Source organism: Periplaneta americana, chromosome 9 (assembly GCF_040183065.1).
Source record: "Periplaneta americana isolate PAMFEO1 chromosome 9, P.americana_PAMFEO1_priV1, whole genome shotgun sequence".
Taxonomy (NCBI): domain Eukaryota; kingdom Metazoa; phylum Arthropoda; class Insecta; order Blattodea; family Blattidae; genus Periplaneta; species Periplaneta americana.
The window spans coordinates 109,362,959-109,383,428 of NC_091125.1; the positions used below are offsets into that span (position 1 = coordinate 109,362,959).

Here is a 20,470-nt window from a genome sequence, read left to right on the forward strand (position 1 = left end):
AGACAATTCCAGTATTACCTACAAAATAAATTTTCTTGTACTAAATCTAGAAAAGTTAACTTTTAAATTGTAGTTTTGTAATTTCTGACATTTGGTATTGATACTTACATATAAATACTAACAGTGGCGATTCTAGAGGTTATAAACTCGAGGGGGAGGGCATATTTTTATATTAACTATGTAATTTCTCATGCATGGTTATCTTACAATAGTGCAATATTTTTATTGGATAATAAATTTGAATCTGAACAGAAAAATGCTTTTTTTTTTACTACTTCATCTATCATACGCAGGTACTTTTATCAAAATTATGCCAGGCTAGAAGCTCTATCAGTTATATACTGACGTTTAATTGGCTGAATAGCAAATTAGAATATTTAATTATTTTACTGTTCAAGTAAATTACATATTTTAATATTCAATTTGTATTTTTATACATTTTGGGTCCCTTTACATGCCCTGCACTAGCTTAATCCGGCACTGATTTCTACTTACTTTAGATTCGGTAGGAATTGAACTCCTGCTTTCCAACGTGGAATGCCAACACTAGCCATTCGCCTAACGATAGAAATTCCTTATCGTAGCAATAAAAATATTTGTTCCTGCGAACTACAGGTTTCCTACACGCGTTTATTGAATTCCTCTCTGCGTAACAATGTGAACAAGGCCTTCACGTCTGTGCCGTGGAGGGGAGGAGGGAAATGACGGCGCCCGCTATTGGAAGGAGGGGCGTTCTCTTTGTGAGTAGTCGCTTGTTGTTCTTGGTGAAGGTAGGTCGTTGCATTTTCCGTAACGTGGGCTTTGCACAAGTGTGGTTAGGATTTTCGCGTGAGATGTGACATAAAATATGAATTACTGAAGAATCTTGTAGCGTCAATGGACTGCAAACGTCAGAATGTACATATGTGCCAAGACATGACCCTGAAGTTCCACGTTTCTGAAATGACCTTGAAACTGTGAACATCTGAGTTACTGTGTATTCAACATCTTATTTGTGCACGACGGACGCGCTACGTGCTTTGCGGTAGACTAGACGGGCTTTATTAAACATTCTAAGCCACAAACAGGTACGTAAAAAATTCGTTTTCCTTCTCTTTTTCTGTATTCTGGCTGTTACGATGCTCGCCATGTGACAGGATATTTTTAGTTGGTTATTTAATGACGCTGTATCAACTATTTATACTAGTTTATTTAGCATTGATGAAGTTGGTGATAGATAGTATTTGGCGAGATGAGGCCGAGGATTCGCAACGGGTTGCATGACATTCGCCTTACAGTTGGGAAAACCTCGGAAAATTCAATCAGGTAATCAGCCCAAGCTGGAATCGAACCCACGCCCGAAAGCAGATCCGGATCAGTAAAACAAATCCGGTATTGCCTGAGCTCTGGTTAGGTTGAGGTTCCTTATCTTAGGTTAAAGTTTTAATAATATTAGTGCTAGATACCTCTCCAGTAATATTGAGAGTGTTCCCATAATTTACAATTTTAAGCACAATCATTATAATGAACAAAATCATATTTCGTTGTTTTCTTATTTTTATTTAACAATATTATTTGTATTAAATATAATGTTTTCGAATTGATAAAAATGTAGAGGAGGAGAAAATTTCTCATTGACATACTAATTTATTTTATTTATTTTAAATATTTATATCAATTATAACATATTTGATTTTAAAGTTTGTTATAAAGTTATGTATTGAACATTATTATTATTATTATTATTATTATTATTATTATTATTATTATTATTATTATTATTATTATTATTAACGTCCATTTTAATTATTGTTATACCTGACATAGTATTTTGAATTTCTGGTCCTATAACTCTTTTCAGCCTACCTTATGACATAAAGTTTGGGTACTAGATAATTCTCAAATCAATTACAAAATCATATTGTGAAAACAACAATAACAACAATTGTTTAGGAAAACAAAATACGTATGTATATACGACATTTCATACAAGTTGAGAGGAAGTGAAGGCATTTCTTTCCCCTACTACTTGCCCTGAGTCCGTCAGTAACAGAACGGTAGCTGTTACCTCTTATAGGCTACCTGCACCCCTCAAGCTTTACACACAAGAAAATAAAATATTAAATAAAGTACATAAGTGGATATAAAATACAGTGATACAGATGTTTAACAATTACATGTTTAGGTATATATTAATGCCGTTCTTACAATATTTTCAACTAATAATTAAATTAAGGAATGTTAGTTCGTATTATGAAGTCAGGGGGGCGTGTCAGCGTTTTTTAATGTGCCAGTTGATATAAACAACAATAAAATGCAATATTAACGCTTAGTATAGACTCTAGAAATATATATTACCGGTAAACATTTTCAATAGTAAGAATTTTCATATGTTCAAAGTCAGTTAGTCGAACGTCAATGAGATGGACAGTAGCATCTTCTCCTTCACGGATGGTAAAGAGTGTAAGTAGAGGGGAAAGCCTATCAACCAAACTGAAATGGGGATTAGCTTTTATGACATAATTATAAAAAACGCAGTGTAAATGTTTTAATATACGGTAGTATCTTCATATTAAAAGATAACTTTTTTATGTTGAAATCCAGGTGAAATTAAACAAAAGACATTCAGAATAAGTTCACTACCGCGAATTGACTATAGAGGAGAAAATGTTTTGACCACCTGACAGAAAATAAAAATAAGCTTTCGGAAATACAATTTCAGGAAAAATATCGGGTTAAACGAGCGTTGAGCGACTTCCGCCGATTTTAGACTAGACACCGACGCACTTAGGTTAGGTTAGTTTAGGCTTTTATTATCCCGTCAAGATGAAGGTGAAAGCGATTGGGTGTGATTTTTTTTTTCTATGTTGGCAGTTCAAGTGCTTCGGTATCTATTTCTAAATCGGCGGAAGTCGCTCAACGCTGTTTCACTAAATATCGCTATTAAAACCGGTGTGGTACAAACAATAATAAAGCATAAATTCAGATAGGGAAATTTTCTTACCCCGGTTGGGTATGAACACAGGAATGGACAAGTTGGGGGAAAATCCAGAAGGGTAAAAATTCCTCGGCTTCCCCCCCTCCCTTCAATTCGATCACTGAATATAATTAATTATAGGCTTATGTAGACCCCTATACTGTATAGTTATATAGAATTAATTCATTATTTTCAGTCGACTTTTATATTCAGTGCTTACTTTTTGTTATATGAACGCGAATATTATCATACTTCATTTCCTTGTTTTTGTCTTCTTTTGACAACCTTATAGGCCTATTAGACTTACAACTCGACTGAGGTCAGTGGAGTCCTGCAGCCCGGAGCGCCACTTGTACTTCTCCTGCGTTCGTATAGCATCTTCGCGATAGTTTACATTACACCCGCGTCGGTCAAGTTATGCGAGTACAAAGATTCCTTTCACGACAGGTCCAAATGTGTTGAAAATTTGTGAAGAAAGTCACCAACAAAAATGCAGCTGTTTAATACGACCTGTAAGACAGAAAAATAAGTTTGAAAGATAGAGTAAAATGTTCCGTTATACTAGTAATTGAATAACCTTTAAGCCTGTGTGTACACTAGAATAGAGACAGGCTGGTAACTGTAGGTTACAATCTATTACTACGTTTTCATGGAGTATTCAAATCGATTTGAATACATTTTTCGTACTGAATACGATGTCTCCGATTCCTGTTTACATGCAATTTTCGATACGTGTTGAAAACGATCTGAATACGGAAGCTGAAGTTTCGAAAGTAGTTATGTTGGTGCATGTTGGTCACTCTGCAGACCTTAGCTATAAACAAAGACTTTAAACACTGTTGAGTTTTCTTAAGGAGTTAGGTACGGCTTACAGCAGTATTTTTTTTGGAAATATTCAACGTTTTTTTCCTCCATTACTGTATCTTGTACAATAATGAAAATTGGTATGTGTAAAACACAGTCCTTCTGCTATATTAAAAAAAATATATATATATATTTTTACGGTTAAAAAATTTTTTTTTTTTCAAAATTCAAAATGGTGGCAGTTCACTGTACAGTGATGAAGCGTTTCCCTCATAACTCATAAACTTGTTAACTTTTTCATGTTCTCTCTCTTTTATTTTATTGCTGAAACTCATGTTTACAATATCGTGCTCTTTCAACTACATTCCTTAATAAATAATATTTTTGTTATTTTGTGTTAGAAGAAAATACTGATATTTGACCAATTTTTAAATGAATTTATTTTTTATCAGACAATCTAACAAAAGGTAGAGAAGTGATCTTGCATCATATTGTATATATGATATGCATAAATACACACAAAAAATTTTATCACAGAATGTTGGGTAGTTTTTTAGTTATGTGGGAAACGCTTCTTTACTGCACAGTGAATTCAACTTTGAAAAAAAAATGTAAATATTTTTTTAATTCGTAAAAATATTTTCTTCATATAGCAGAGGAACAGTGTTTTACACATACTAATTTTAATTATTGTACAAGATACAGTAATGGAGGAAAAAAAATTTGAATATTTCCAAAATTTTACTGCTGAAAGCTGTACCTAACCCCTTAATGTGGCGCATGAAAACTTAATATTCTGGTTGTTAATGAAGAATGGCAATAATGGCTTTCAGGAAAATACAAAATATTATGTGTTACAACGCGCTTTTTCAATATACCTGTACGTAATTGCGCTCGCTGGTGGTAAAACGGCTGACACATCAAACAAATGACGATCGATCACGCGCTTAGCGTATTAAGATAGTTTTGAATACGATACGCGTTTTCATGCAAATTTGAATTCGATTCGATCCCACCTTTTAGATGTCTCGACCATGAGACTCAGATCGTTTTGAATCCCCTCTTTTCATGAAAGTTTCAGTACGGTGTAGTATATAATTCAGTGTCTATTATGAACAGTTTGTTGTACCATCTGTTAATAGTAATTAATACAGTGTGATAAAGGGGATTAAAGATATAATGTTTGTGTTTGGTCTACAGATCTAGCTGGTGATAATGTGATAAGTGGAGAAATACGGAGAACAACATCAAGCTTAGGCCTATTTGTGTTAAAACTCAAAGGCCTGGCAAAAAGATGACTCAATAATCCAAGATTAAAATTGTATTTGGAGCAGTTTCTTTGCCATACGGTTTATTTATTTTTTGTGTCAAAGCCTTTCTTCAGATCACCTACTCGTGTACGATTTTCCAAAGGGGCCTTTACTTGATCCGCTTGGGAAATTCCCTTAAGTAAGGCACTAACCTCTTTTTTGAGTCCTCTTCATATCACCATAGCCGATCATCATCAGCATTTCAATTCGTTCTCTTTCTGTAAGATTCGTCATGATTAACTACATGAAACAACCATTGTTATTCAAATGCTTTTTATTAGCTTATGTCTATGATTATTAAATTCACGGTCTCCTTATTCTCCATAGTAATAAATAAATTGATTCAATCAGTTTTCTGTCCAAGGGCAGGTCTTTCACTGCAAACCCAGCTTTCTCCAATTTTTCCTATTTTCTGCATTCCTCTCCGCATGTGATCCACATATCTTAATGTCGTCTATAATCTGATATCTTCTTCTGCCCCGAACTCTTCTTCCGTTCACCATTCCTTCCAGTGCATCCTTCAGTAGACAATTTATTTTCAGCCAGTGACCCAACCAATTCCTTTTCCTCTTCCTGATCAATTTCAACATCATTCTTTCTTCACTCACTCTTTCCAACACAGCTTCATTATTGATATACTTACTGAAAAATTTCTTTGTCAGGTCTTGCGTACAGTATACATACATTGGATTCATGAATTCGGGGAAATTTGCACAAAATAATAGCTCGTAAATGGTAAAAAATATATAAATGATTACGTTTCGAGATCTGAAAAATGGAAAAATGAAAAAATATGTACGGTACATTTAAAAAACAGACTCCTTGGCAACACTCTTTATAAATGAAAAACATAGTTTTTGGAAATATGTTCAAAATATTCCTTTTTTATTCCTTATAACTTTTTTTATTCCTTATAACTTTTTTATATAGAAAATCTTCACAAAATTAAAAATAGGAGTACAAACAGTGGCACACCTAAGGGGGGGCAAAGGGAGCTCAAGCCCGCCCTCAAATTAAAAAAAGGGGAAAGAAGGTTGAATGTAAGAAGAAACTTCGACGTGTCGGTATCTGTTATGATCTTTGAAACATTTACTTTTAAACAGGCCTGTATGTAATTAGGTCCTTTTTACAACATATTTTGTTTTGATATCGAACTTTCGATAATGTTCGAAGTTCTGTAACTTTTATTCGAAACGTGTCTGGTAGCTCCAACCATTTGAACCAGCCAATCAGTGACGCAGTCTGTACTTCTCAAACCATCCACGTTTCACCTAAGGATACAGTTATTCTGTACAGCTTTAATATTACTCTATTACATTATATTTCTGGGTGCGCAATTATGTATGTAGGCTACAAATAGTTTTCTATACTTCTATACTTTATACTCATCGTGTATAATGGGTAGAGAGTGTATGCGGGATGACTTAAGGAAAAGTGAAGTTGTTTCGTATCGAAGTATATGGCACATGCCGCGTCGTCTATCTTTTGTGTACCTGGCGAGTACAGCAGCGTACAGAACGAAGGAACCTCGGTCCGTTCATAGTAACATTGCAACGCAATGTGTGCAGCTGTGTTATCCTGCTCAAGTATTTAGTACGCGTTGAATAGTGTTGTGCTGATTCATTCATAATGTCGAAGGCAAAACGTTCAATTCGCTCAGAGATACGAATTGCAATTAAGAAGTATGGAAGTGGCATTTTATGTATTAACGAAGACAATATAGTGTGTAATGTATGTAAAATTGAAATGAAAAGCAGAACAACTTTGGCTATAGAGAAAAATTGCAACAGTACATCGCACAGGAAATGCGTTGAAATGAAATCTGAGGAACCATCATCATCATCATCATCATCATCATCATTTAGTTGTGCTGGTCTAAACGAAATGTCATGTGCAACATGATGCTCAGTGCAAATATTCCTCTAAAGAAATTGAGTGATCCCCAATTTAGAGGTTTTCTTCAGAAATTCTCTCGATACAAAAACTGTTTAAGCGATAGGCGAAGAAAATTCAGCTTCGACAACTTAGGAGAATATTTATCGTCGTTTGCTGGAACGCTAATAAATCCGTCAATGATGATGAGATATGTACTACAGTACTCCATTTTTCTTTTCCTTCTAACTGTACGGAGATACGGTAGCATGTTGACGTCGTCTGTTTACGTTTAAAACCTGTTGAGCCAATGGTCTGAAAGAAAAAAATGTAACATACTGTAAATGTGCACTTACATTCAACGATAAGTCATCCTGCATCCACTGTCAAATAATGAGACATTCTTGATAACTTGTACTGTATAAGGAGAATAAATAATATTGATAGCAGATGATGTCGATAGTGTTTTTTCCCCTCCCACGACGTCATACTGACAACACAAGGCCCCCTCGATTCTGCTGTTTGCATTGTTGGTTGGTTTGGCAAGCTGTACCTTCAATAAAAAGTGAGCAGTCATTTCGTGAACACAATCCAGGAAGCCAACATATTATTTTATCTCGGTTTCAAGCCACACAGTTTTTCTACCTTTTGAATACACCGATCTCAGGGACATTTTTTGCAGTAATACCGGAAACTCCTCAAGGATTTTGTGAAGTTATGCCATTTTGAATAACGCCATGCATTGTAACATTTGGCGTTTATTCCATTTCCGAGTATCATTCGTTTATCTTACATACTAAATCTTGATGATAGGGCTAATTGTTTGCTTTGACGTAAGTTAACAAACACGGTAGTTGCAGAATATGTTTGAATTTCTTCACTTGATAATGGAGACTAATGTGCAATAGAGATTTAGAATTCAGCTTTCAGTAAGTTCGTTAGGAGTCCCTTTTTCATTTTAGTAGACACAGTCCCAGTTAAATCCTCACATAAACTAGCAGTCTGTTTTTGCCCTTCATCTGATTTATCTCTTCGTTAATAAAAGAAAAGTAGCTTATTCACTTACTACTGGAAAGAAATGTTCTAATCTACGCTATATTTTAAAGTTGTAGCTTAAATTCTTACAGTCTGTATCGGTAGCAGCAGTTATGCTTTTTTTTTTCAATATTTATTCGTGTATAAGTTTTCAAAGTGCTTTTGGTCTGATAATGTCTAAGTTTTCCTATCAGCCCAATTCTATGAAGTCATTCTTTTGATTTATTGTTAGGTACCTGAAGTTAAGGCGATGTATCGGTGAAAACAGTGAAAAAATCTAGAAAAAAAATGAAAATTTCATTAATTTTTTCAAAAAATAGCTCGATTCGCTTTTCGTAATCTGTAGTTTATTCACCCCGTTGTCACTTAAGCCCAAACATACGAAGCTGGGCAGTTTTAAAGTGAATAGGCCTACATATTGTGATGTGCGTGTTTTTTATTTATCGGTTGCTTTCTCAACTCTCATTTTCAGCACATTTTAGATTTCAAAATACTCTAGTGAATAAAGTTTTTCCTCTTTTGGGTTGAAATTTTGCAGTTAGAAGTTCATAAATGTATTGAAGTTGTCATGGTTAAAAATTAAGAATTAAAAGTAGAATGTTAATTTTTTTCTCAAAAACTTACTTTCTGAATGCAAAAAGCATAATTCAGTTTTCTTATTCATATATTAGGAGCAGAGGAAAATTTTTTAGAAAAAAAAATTTAAATTATAAGAGTAATGTTTATACGATGTTAATTAATACAATATAAATTAATAACTCGAAAATTAATTCAGTTATTAGAACGAAAATCTGTATGATGCATGCCCACATTGCGTGTAATGAGCGTTAAAAATTTCAGTTTCATAGGACTTAAAACATAGAAGTTACAAACTTCAGAAGTCCATCGCCTTAATGAACTTACAGTGTTCATCCAGGAGTTATAACTTTGTGCTCATAAATTACCCATCACATGGATTATCAATATTTAAAGTCATTAAACGTGTCCTTATGTAGCATATGCTGTATATTTTCGCAATTTTGTAAATATGTCTTATGTACAATTTGTTAATGTCTATACAGCTTATTAACAAGATTTAGAAGAGTTCTATTTTTTAATTTCTTACTGCACGAAGAGTAAAGAGAGAGTCTATTGTGATGCAGCGAATAATAGGTTTCGAGAGTTTCACGGAAATAGAAATTTTCAACATATGTAGTTTTCGATATGCTCTCTGTCGCTCTGTAAGTTAGGTCTGTGTGCAGCAGTTTCTCCCAAATTAACGAAAGGATTTTATTTACAGGGAAGCTAGCTACTGCTCAATAAAATTTTAATTATTTTACTATAAAAATGAAATTTTAATTATTTTACTATAAAAATGAAATAGCACAGAAGTCGTCCGCAAAGGAGACGAAAAACCATTCTGAAAATCTTGGAGATGGGAAAATTTTCTTGATGATGATGATGATGATGATGATGATGATGATGATGATGATGATGATGATGATGATGATGATGATGATGATGATGATGATGATGAGGACGACGACGACGACACAAATTGGAGATCTACCAGAAATCGGTTCTGAACGTCCGAATGGAAAGGACGGAATTTATAATAAACGATCATTGCTAATCTCAGTCAATTATGAATATCACTTTTATGTTGAAAGAGAATATCCATGAAGTATGAATTATCTTCACTTGAGTGGTTTTCTGTCAGATTCGTTGCTAGACAAGGAAACCAGAATCTCGCTATAAATCACTAATACGTTTTCGTATTTCCATCAATTCTAAGTGTTGACCAAGATAAAGTATGGATTATTTTAATAATGATTTTCGTAAAAAGCCAAATAATAAGTTTGGTAAATATGGCACGAGTGAATGTTTAGCGTGTGAGCATAAGCGACGTTTTATGCTATTCCAGTAATTACAATATGTAAAAAAAAAAAACCTATTATAGTCTAAATTTACAAAATGTGATGTTGACGTAGTAAAGACATGAGCAGGCCTACTGAATATGACGTAATGTAGTGCATGGTTGCTAAGTAACTGTTTCTAAGACAATGTGTCCATACCTGTGGAATAACTGCTAGCGCGTCTGGCCGCGAAACCAGGTGGTCCGAGTTTGATTCCCGGTCGGGGCAAGTTACCTGGTTGAGGTTTTTACCGGGGTTTTCCCTAAACCCAATATGAGTAAATCCTGGGTAACTTTCGGTGCTGGACCCCGGACTCATTTCACCGGCATTATCACCTTCAACTCATTCAGACGCTAAATAACCTAAGCTGTTGATAAAGCATCGTAAAATAACCTACTAAAATAAATAAATCTAAGACAATGTTACTTTGTTGTTGTCTTGAAGTATAAAATTCTGTTGTGAAGGCGGTGATGACGTCATGGAATACTAGTTGTTAGGTAACTTTTTCTGGCATCAGTGCCAGAATTAGGTCAGTTGTGCACAATTGTGCTGGTTGAGTGGAAGAGAAGGCCTTACGCCCTTAACTCTGCCAGCTAAAATAAGTTATTATTATTATTATTATTATTATTATTATTATTATTATTATTATTATTATTATCAGGGAACGGATTTATATGGACTAAAAATATATGAAATATGTAAATATATATGTAGTTATTTTTACCAAAATATGGAATTAAATATGGATTTTTACCAAAATATGGAATTAAATATGGACTTAAAATTATAAAAAAATGACTATGTACGTTAAATATTGGTACATTTTAATCAAACTAAACAAAAAATATAATGGACGTACCTTATCTTCCAATGTAGTTTCAACAAAACACAATTTTTATTGTCTGTTACCATAACAATAGGTTACAAACATTTCTTTCAAGTGCTGAAAAGTGAATCTTCTTCTATTGTCTCTGAGGATAGATTTATACTGACTAAAAGAGCGTTCGACGTCACAAGAAGTAACTGGTACATAATTCAATTTCACAATGTCTGCTGGGGATAAGTCCAAGTTAATCTTCACTGTTGATTCACCACTCATCACAGCAACAACCTTTTGTAGTTCTTCATATCCAGGGTTTTTTGAAAGTACAGTGTCCACCTTAGCTCTTACTGCATCTGCAACTTTACCTCTACCACGATTCAGTTGTTCCACAGTACTATTTATAATTTCAAAACTTTCAGATAGTGAAAGGTGCCTATTTTGGAGACTTTTGAGCGTTTTTATGATGCATGAAAATGTATGCTGAATGTGAGCTAAGTCATTCTTCACACTTATGTCACAGGTAACTGTTTTCGCAGTATCAATTGAGACTGCATCTTCAGAGTCCAATGCAAGGAGAACATTGTTAATAGAGTCTATATGTTCGGCATAATATTCAACTGCTTCTAGCCATGTACCCCATCTAGTTAAAATTGGCTTTGGTGGCAATGGAATTTCAGGGTACATTTCTTTCAACACGTTAACTCTACTGGGAGCTTTGAGAAATACTTTTTTCACTGATGAAATCAACAAATCTACTTTAGGGAAATTGTCTCTGACCACTTCTGCCACACGATGAAATGCATGCGCCACACAAGTAAAATGAGTCAATTTAGGATATACAACAGATAATGCTTGTCCAGCTTTGACCATATAAGGGGCAGCATCGCTAATAAAGAATAACACATTATCGTACATAATACCCTTTGGCCACAGGATACCCATAGCTTCGTTGAACAGTTTAACTATAGTTTTGTTATTGCACTTTTCTAGAACATCACAATGTAAAAGAATTCGTTCAGAATATTGTTCACTTAACAAACCGATAACTACATTACCAACAAGTCTACCTTCTTTGTCGGGAGTCTCATCAATGGAAACCCAAATTGAACTATCTTTAATTTCATCTCTTATCTTCTGTATTGTCTCATCGTAGATGGATGGAGCATACGTCTTCCTAAGTGTTGACTCATCCGGGATTGTATGTTGAGTATATTTTTCAAGGAATTCCCTGAAGACCTTATTCTTTAGTTTGTAGAGAGGAATATCAGCAGAGATGAGAGAACGGCACAGGTCGATGTTAAACTCAGATCTTACATTCGATGTTGTTGGTTGTGTTAAAAACAATTGTCTCTGCTTGGAATTTAGTTGTTTGTTGGCCTGATGTTTACTAGTTGTAATGTGTTGTTGCACCAGGAACTTTTGTGTAGATGATACTGCACACTGACACAAATTACAAAATAATATTTTATTGTCAGTTGATAAACCATCTTCTTTAAATTCTGAAATGTAACTTGTTAGTTTTGATTTTAAATTGACTGAATGACGTACTTTTGGCATATTTACCGTCTTTATAGTATGATTTACAAAACTGAACCTATGTGTACTCTGACTGGCATTTAACTGTTGAGCTGCACAACTGAAGTCTGTTAAAAATTTTAAATTAAATTAATACAGTTTTGTAACTTACTTTCCCATTGTTGATAGGACTGCTAATTTTCAAATAACTCTGATGTTAAAGGGATTACTGAACATGTGTTTAAATCTCTATTGTTGAAATGTATTTTTAAAAGTTAATGGAATTTTGTTTTGTTTTATTGTTAAACCTAATATAATATGGACTGTTTTATATGAAATATGGAAAATATATGGAAATTAACGAAAATATGTACTAAACTCTAAAATATGGAAAAATATGGAAAATAAAAGTAGGATTTTTCAACCCTACACATTGTGAAACATAAAGATAATGCAAAATATAAATTATATTAGCTTTATAAGTAAATATGTATTTACATATAAATCCTTTCCCTGATTATTATTATTATTATTATTATTATTATTATTATTATTATTATTATTATTATTATTATTATTGTTATATAGCGTCATGACAAGCGTGTTTTAATGCTAGAATTGCATAAATTAAATTTTTATTGTTATATTACGTGCACAGTCGACTAATACCATTTCATTTCTTCCTACATTGTAAATTAGTTGAAGAAAATAAATTACAAACGGGAATGTCATTGCTAAATGATAAAGAACTGGGTGCGTCAACACTGTCATTTGTTTTGCATTATCAATCTTCATGATTCATCATCACGAGAACGGAAACAAGCGGGCAGCTGAAGAGGAGGTGGAATATGTGAATCCCCGTGTTGATTATGAAATCAATAGTCGACCGACACGTGTCTGGTCGATTCGAGAAGACCTTCCTTCCCTTGTTCATATGAAACTATGGCCCTGTCGGGGATCGTGCTATTGCGCGATCCGGTGAAACAGTCATGCCATTTGTGTAGTTCTGCAAGGTGGTCAGTGATGATAGCAGTAGCAGTAGAGCCCTTTAATTTCTTAATGAAATAAGACACCAACAATATCGCTATCCAACTTGTTTTCCGCTCATGCATTTAATTTCTTTCCAAGTTTTGCCTATCTCTGCTAATTCTTCTTCCACTTTTTTTTCAAGTTCTTTTTTCTTGTAGATTTCAGTCCAATGCTAATTTATACTGAATTCCAGATAAGACAGATATTGAAATAAACAAAATGGTGGAGTTTCATCACTTCACATATCCTACTAAATTATGCGTGTTCTCCTATTCGCTAGTGTTGACGAATGCGCCAGAAATTATTCTAGTTCGCAATTCCTTATAGAGACGTTGATTTTTTTTTACTTGGTTATTTAACGACGCTGTATAACTCCGAGGTTATTTAGCGTCGATGAGATTGGTGATAGTGCGTTGATATTTGACGAGATGAGGCCGAGGATTCGCCACAGATTACCTGACATTTGCCTTATGGTTGGGGAAAACCTCGGAAAGAACTCAACCAGGTAATTAGCCCAAGCGGGAATCGAACCCGCGCCCGAGCGCAACTCCGGATTGGTAGATTCTTAGCCGATAGAGCTACGCCGGTGGCTTAGAGATGTTGATCGTTACTGATAATTTAGACAGAAGTGAAATATGTTAAAATCTTGAACCGAGATTCGTGATACCTTCAGAATGCAGATATGAGTTATCATAAATTCATTCTCACAAAATTAGGCGAGCTTCCTTTAGGCCGTACTGTTGCATTTCACAATTGCGTCACAACCTAACATAACCTATACTATTTCGCATGTACTGCCGAGACTTGTCTCGCTCTTTCGTAACCCTGCAAAGATAACATTATTTTACTGAACATATGAATTGAAATATACTTGCCACTGTAGAGTCCGGAGTCTCTACTGTAGCTTGGTGGACTCTTCACAGGCAGCAACATTAAGGCGACTGCGTAACACAATTTTATTTTCATAAATTATCAAATGTGTATTTACTTCCACATCTTGTGTGAAAAAATCGGACTAATTATTAACAAGGAATTATAAAAAGATGCATTACTTTATAGAATGCAATGCCTATCTTCATAGTGACTGAAACTAATTTCGTAATTGCGGAGAGTTCGCGCGCTGCATTAAGATGACAAATCACGTTACGCATCACATCGGCCTAGTACATTTCGCATCAAATGTTTGTTTACCTCAGTATTCTTATTATCTGGTATTCAATATAGTTCAATTTCCGTCTCAACATTTATTCCGTTATTTTGGATTTCGTTTGTCTTTTTCCATAATTCATCTTTTAAGATTGTTAATTAATATTAATTAATATTTGACAATTTGACAATTTAAAATAGCGTCTTAAAATAACCTACAGTAGAACCCCGATTACCCGTCACCCTATTAACCGATTCGCGGATTATCCGACTGTCTTTCTCTCGCCCTCCCTTTTTGTTTGCTGCAGAAGAAATATGAAGTCTGTACGGTATATTAGTATGAATTTTTTCTACAGAGTGTTTTTTTACAAACTTTTACCCTTACACAGTATGATCTACTCTTCGAGTGGCCATACTGTCTAACTTCTATGCAAAATGTCTTCCACAGGTGTCAAAAGAAAGCGTTGTGCTACAGAAAAAGTGCAAGTAAGATAGTGGTTCGGGAAAAGAAAAACTGTGGTTCATTTCGATCAGAATACGAGATTTAAATTACAACTGTATGCAATTTAATTAAAAAAACAAGTATAATATGTATTAAGTATGTAAATTTACAACATGAGACCTGTAAGTTACTATTGCTATCATTCCACAGACAGCAGTCACAAGAAGTTTTCTCAGCCGTTAAAAGCCCCTCGTTTAAAACCAGATTTAAATTAGTGAACTTCTAATCTGCTACCTATAGTCTATAATGCGTTAAAACAAAAGACCACAGTAGAAATTAGGAAACCTTTTATGGTATGGTTCATCCGATTTTTTGGATTAACCGTTCACTCCACCCCCTTCATTACCACGGATAATAGAGGTTCTACTGTACTTAAAAAAACCTTCGCCTGTCAGAAATTAAGGAACGCAGTAACCTATAGTGTCACTATTCGTCGATTTCTAGTGAGACTGATGGGCTTACTCTCAAACAGTGGCGATTTCTCTTGAGGAGCATAGGAGCAGTGCACCATCTCTTCAAATAACACATGTTTTTAAAGTTATATCAATGAGCTGCAGTAGACTATGTGAGCGACATAATTCTTTATTATAATACTATGTAAAAATAACACTTCATACGTACTGTTCTTGTTGACGCCTGGGACTTACGTTTACCGCTCGACACTTGTGGCACATTGTTTCATTGGAGCATGCGCAGTAGTACTGTTTCACTGGCAGGCTTTGGAGCATGGTAGGGAGGCAGTACAGTGTGCGTAGGAGAGGTTAGGAGCACTTTCAGATCTGTTCTCAAGCTCGTTCCATCATAAATGTTACAATGAATAGTGAGCAAAATCTTTTAAATGTGTAATTTGCAATAAGACCTTTACACGAAAAGATCAAAATAAAGAAGATGGGTAGACCTACACATGAATTAAAATTATAAGTGACGAAGAACAGTAATAGAGAAGTGACAAGAAAATTCAACATTCGGACTTACGAAAAATGCAATATGCGGCTGCAGTATAAAAGACGCCGTATTTTCTTTTCCTTGTTCGACGGCGAACATTTATTGGTAAAAATAAGTACGTTTTATGAATTTTATATGTTTTTCTGTTTGAATTTAGGACTGTGCGTAGTAACTACATAATTTTGATTATAGTACTGCAGATATAATTGATTTGAAGCACATGCATGAAAGAATTAAAAAAACACGATTCTTCAGCTGCAGAATAATGTTAAATTAGCAGTGTTGGGTCAAACAAACATACAGACACAATTGGGTTGTTGCACTTCACAATGATAAAGTTACCAAGAACAGATATGTGCGTGCGGTTTTGTGGAGCTTTTAGTTGGCTTTAAGAGGTTACGTAGACGGAAACTCATCTTTAAACGCCAGTATTTTTCTTTGCCTCATCAATTTCAGTTCTGAATTAGACGCACTCTTAAGGAGCATTTGGAAAGAGGAACAGTGTTTAAGAGCACATCAAACACTATACAGAATCGAAGTCCTTCAAGCCATTTTGATGTATGCCATGACGAGATTTCAAAGAAATAAAGAAAGCTGCTCACTTTTTAGCAGTTAAGGCTGATAAGACGACATACGTATTGAATGCTTGTGAACGTATGAACTGTATTATAAAACGCAATATAGCGAAAACAATATTATTTACGGTGCGATGAAATAGAAATTGAACACTTTACTTTGCTATTACTGGACATACATAGAAAACTGATTAACTGCAATTTCTTGACTAACAAAATTATGTAAATCTATACCTACGTAACATAATTATGTTAATAGTGATGTAGTAGTTAGTACCTATAATAATAATAATAATAATAATAATAATAATAATAATAATAATAATAATAATAATAATATGATAATCAGAATCATAATAAATATTTGTGCAACACCAGGATTATTTATCACCACACGCCACTGCTATCAAAGGTATTTGGTATGGGTTTCCAATGCTGATACCACAGACTTCAAACCTATCTAGATCGCTAGCTAGCTAAAGTCGTGAATTAGCTATGCCTCCATTTGTCTAGAGGACAAGAAAGTAAGTTACTTATATTGCGTAATAGAGGCTTGTGCATAAAAAAGCGGCAAATGACATCAGTATTTTGTGATAACGTCTCACTCAGTAGATTTATGTATACTGCATATCTATACAACATAGAGCTACCGATATAATAGAAATCGGTGGAGTCAACACAGGTTCTTGCCCGTTGTGAAAATGGCTGCTTCCGGCTTCACTTTCCGATGCGAAGATAGCGATTTAAACATCGCTCCGACGTAAATATTGCCGCGGCAGAAAGAGAGAGAAGGATAACTGCTATTGAACCAATAGCAGAGCTTATTTTGAAGTTGGGTGGCTGATACAAGTTTTAAGGGCTAGGCTCTTTCCTGGAGTTGAAGGCCACGTGTGAGTATAGGATCTTACCCTACTGGGCTGAGGCAGGATGGTCCGTCTATTACCGTTGGATCCACGCATGTCACCCTATAGCTATCCGACGACTATAAAAAATAATCACATATAGCGCGAATAACAGGCCACTCTAAGCCTAAGTGTCTGGACTCGCTCCGAGTTCCGCCCCCAAAAGCCAAGGCAAGCCAATCACTTTCCACCTGGTATCATGATTGGTTTCCCATTTTGCCTTCGATTGGGCTAAATTTTGCCTTGTGTTACTGTGACAAAAAGTGCCCGTTTCCTAACTTTTTTTTTTGTCGGTAACAGTGGAATGTCGTATGTATAATTGCCTGGAATTATGAACTTACGTGATAATCATAGATAATTTAATAGTCCACACCTGTGGAGTAGCTAACGGTTAGCGCGTCTAGCCGCGAAACCAGGTGGCCCGGGTTCGATTCCCGGTCGGGGCAAGTTACTTGGTTGAGGTTTTTTCCGGGGCTTTCCCTCAACCCAACATGAGCAAATGCTGGGTAACTTTCGGTGCTGGACCCCGGATTCATTTCACAGCATTATCACCTTCATCTCATTCAGACGCTAAATAACTTGATATGTTGATAAAGCGTCGTAAAATAACCTAAAACTAATAATAATTTAATATCAATGTAGAATTGTCTCGAAACTGTCAATTATGAAAATCTGTATTTGTCCCCACGCCGCCGGCTTACGACCACTCGTCGCCTGCCAACATTTTAATAGATGCAATAGATGGAGGCTGGAGTGGGACCGCACGGTCTGCGTAGGAACTTTCTGTATGTTAGTGATATGAATACTTACATTATGTGACCCAATGTAGTGATACTATTCATTAACAAATATGCAAACTTAATCATTTTCTATTCATCGCTCTTGTATTTAAGAAGTGAAAAGTTACGCTATTAATTACAATTCGGGCTATTCCATATGAAATCGATCAGTAAAAACCCTCGCATTTTTATACGCTATTTTTTTTTCACTATTTATATAAGGCGCTGAGGAGAGTGCATTTTCAAAAATATGCTATCGAAAGTCAAACGGTTTTCGTATTGTTGAGCGACAAATTTAGCGTATTTTAGAAAAACAAGCCTCTTTCAGCGCTCAGAACTCTGGAACCATTTACTGCAGAACATTGAACGCGAGCTCATTTTGAAGCTGATATTTGGTAGGTTATGATAAGAAGTAATCCTTATTTTTATTGTATACAGAGAGAGATATAATCTGATTTTAATTACTTTTAGGCTTTTTGTCCATTTGTAAAAATGTAAAAAAAAATATTGAGAAGAAACCTTGCATTATTAAGAGGGATTCGGCATTGTTTGCTTAGTGATACGGCAATAAGTTTCGAGGGTATTAAATAGATTATTTTCATACGCCTAGACTTGAACGGCGCAGTACCGCACGCACTGACCGAGAGCTGAAGATAAGTGAGCGTTGAGCGTCATTTTACTCCTGTGTTTATGAAAACCTATGATAAAGCTAGCACAGCCATGACTGATAGACGACACATCACGTGTTTATGTCTCCTGGCCTTGCTTACCTCGGCTAGCTCCCGCCTCACAGTCAGCTGGTTAGTTCACGCGCGTACTATTTATTTTCTTTATTTGATATTTTCAATACTTTCTTATCAACGTGCCATCAGTAAAAAATATGTGTTTATTTGTACTTTCAATGCGGAATCTAACTATATATTTTTAAAATATTTTTTTCTTGGCAAAGGCGTCTTAAAGAGGAAAAATCTAAATTTCTCCATTTCCATAAAAAGTAAGAAAATCTGTTTATATGTCAATATAAACTTTAATTTCTCAGCATAAAAATAAACCATGATTTTGATCATTGGGTGAAAGGGTTTCGGAGCTACAACAGTTTAAAGTTGCAAATTTTATGAAAATACGATAAATTTAAATATTTTTTATTTAAACACTATGAAGTTCTGATGCCTCAAACTTTGCACAAAGCATTGTATCACAGTTCTCTACGTACAAAAAAAGTTTTATTGTATTTAGAAATTGTAAGGTCAACTTTCTCTATATTTCGGTCGATTTGAGATGGAATAGCTCATTCGTACTACATTAAGCAATTATTAATAGTTATGTTATTAAAGTAAACAGAATTCTTTAATTTTCACACGCCCACGACTTCGCGACACACTTATTGCTTCGAATAATTTCGAAGGAAAAATTGTTCCGGGGCCAGGTATCGAACCCGGGACCTTTGGTTTAACGTACCAACGCTCTACCAACTGAGCTACCCGGGAACTCTACCAGACACCGATCCAATTTTTCCCTCTATATACACAGACCTCAAAGTGGGCTGACAACCGTCAAGCAACCAACGTTGAGTGCACACTAACTCTGTGTGACTTAAATTTTGGCTTTCTGTTAACGAACAGTGATGTGTATTATACAAATCAAGCTTTCAGGTATAAACTCCCTGTAAAGTTGATTTGAATAATTTCGAAGGAAAAATTGTTCCGGGGCCAGGTATCGAACCCGGGACCTTTGGTTTAATAATAATAATAATAATAATAATAATAATAATAATAATAATAATCAGTGCTTTTCTTCTGGAGGAAAAGGTGATGGAACTCTATGTAGAATATTTTATAGCGGACAGGGCGATGAATCATTTCCTGCACGGGAATTTTGTCGTTTTTAACCTCTTTTTCGTCCAACAAAGACTTTCAAGGTCTAAGCGGAATTAAAAGAAAAATTATATTAAAAACATAATAGTTATTCACACATATTTCGGTTCCATGATGAAAAATGCAACCGCCATTCCAGCGCGTTTCGCCAGAAAAATAAAGCACTGATAACAACTTCTGTGTAGTGTCGGACATCCAGTGTTGTAGATAGGTCGATGTTACGCAATCGAAAATTCTAAAATAACAAGCAGCAACTGGAGTGGAATTAGAGAAAAATAAAGGTATGTGTAAAAAAAATCGCAACTTATCTATGCTGGATGTCCGATAAGATTTTTATTATCGTTTTTGATAATGCACTTATTTAAATTAATGTGAAGTCTGCGCTTGGAGGGTTGCATAGCGTTCCTCTATACATGGCCTTATGGTTAACAGGACAACGTGTAAATAATCTTCAAGATGCAGCGGTCTGTTCCTTTGTTTAGATTTCACTATTTTCATGGTAGAAAAT

General features: G+C 34.9%; 1 protein-coding gene across 1 annotated transcript in view; it reads left to right on the forward strand.

Annotated features, from left to right (window-relative positions):
- The first annotated feature begins 748 nt into the window (after positions 1–748).
- Positions 749–20,470, forward strand: part of LOC138706377 (arrestin domain-containing protein 17-like) — a 46,173-nt gene continuing 26,451 nt past the window's right edge. The window contains exon 1 of the mRNA XM_069835583.1: positions 749–1,067. The gene's annotated coding sequence lies outside the window, so the exon portion shown is untranslated. The remainder of the gene's footprint in view (positions 1,068–20,470) is intronic.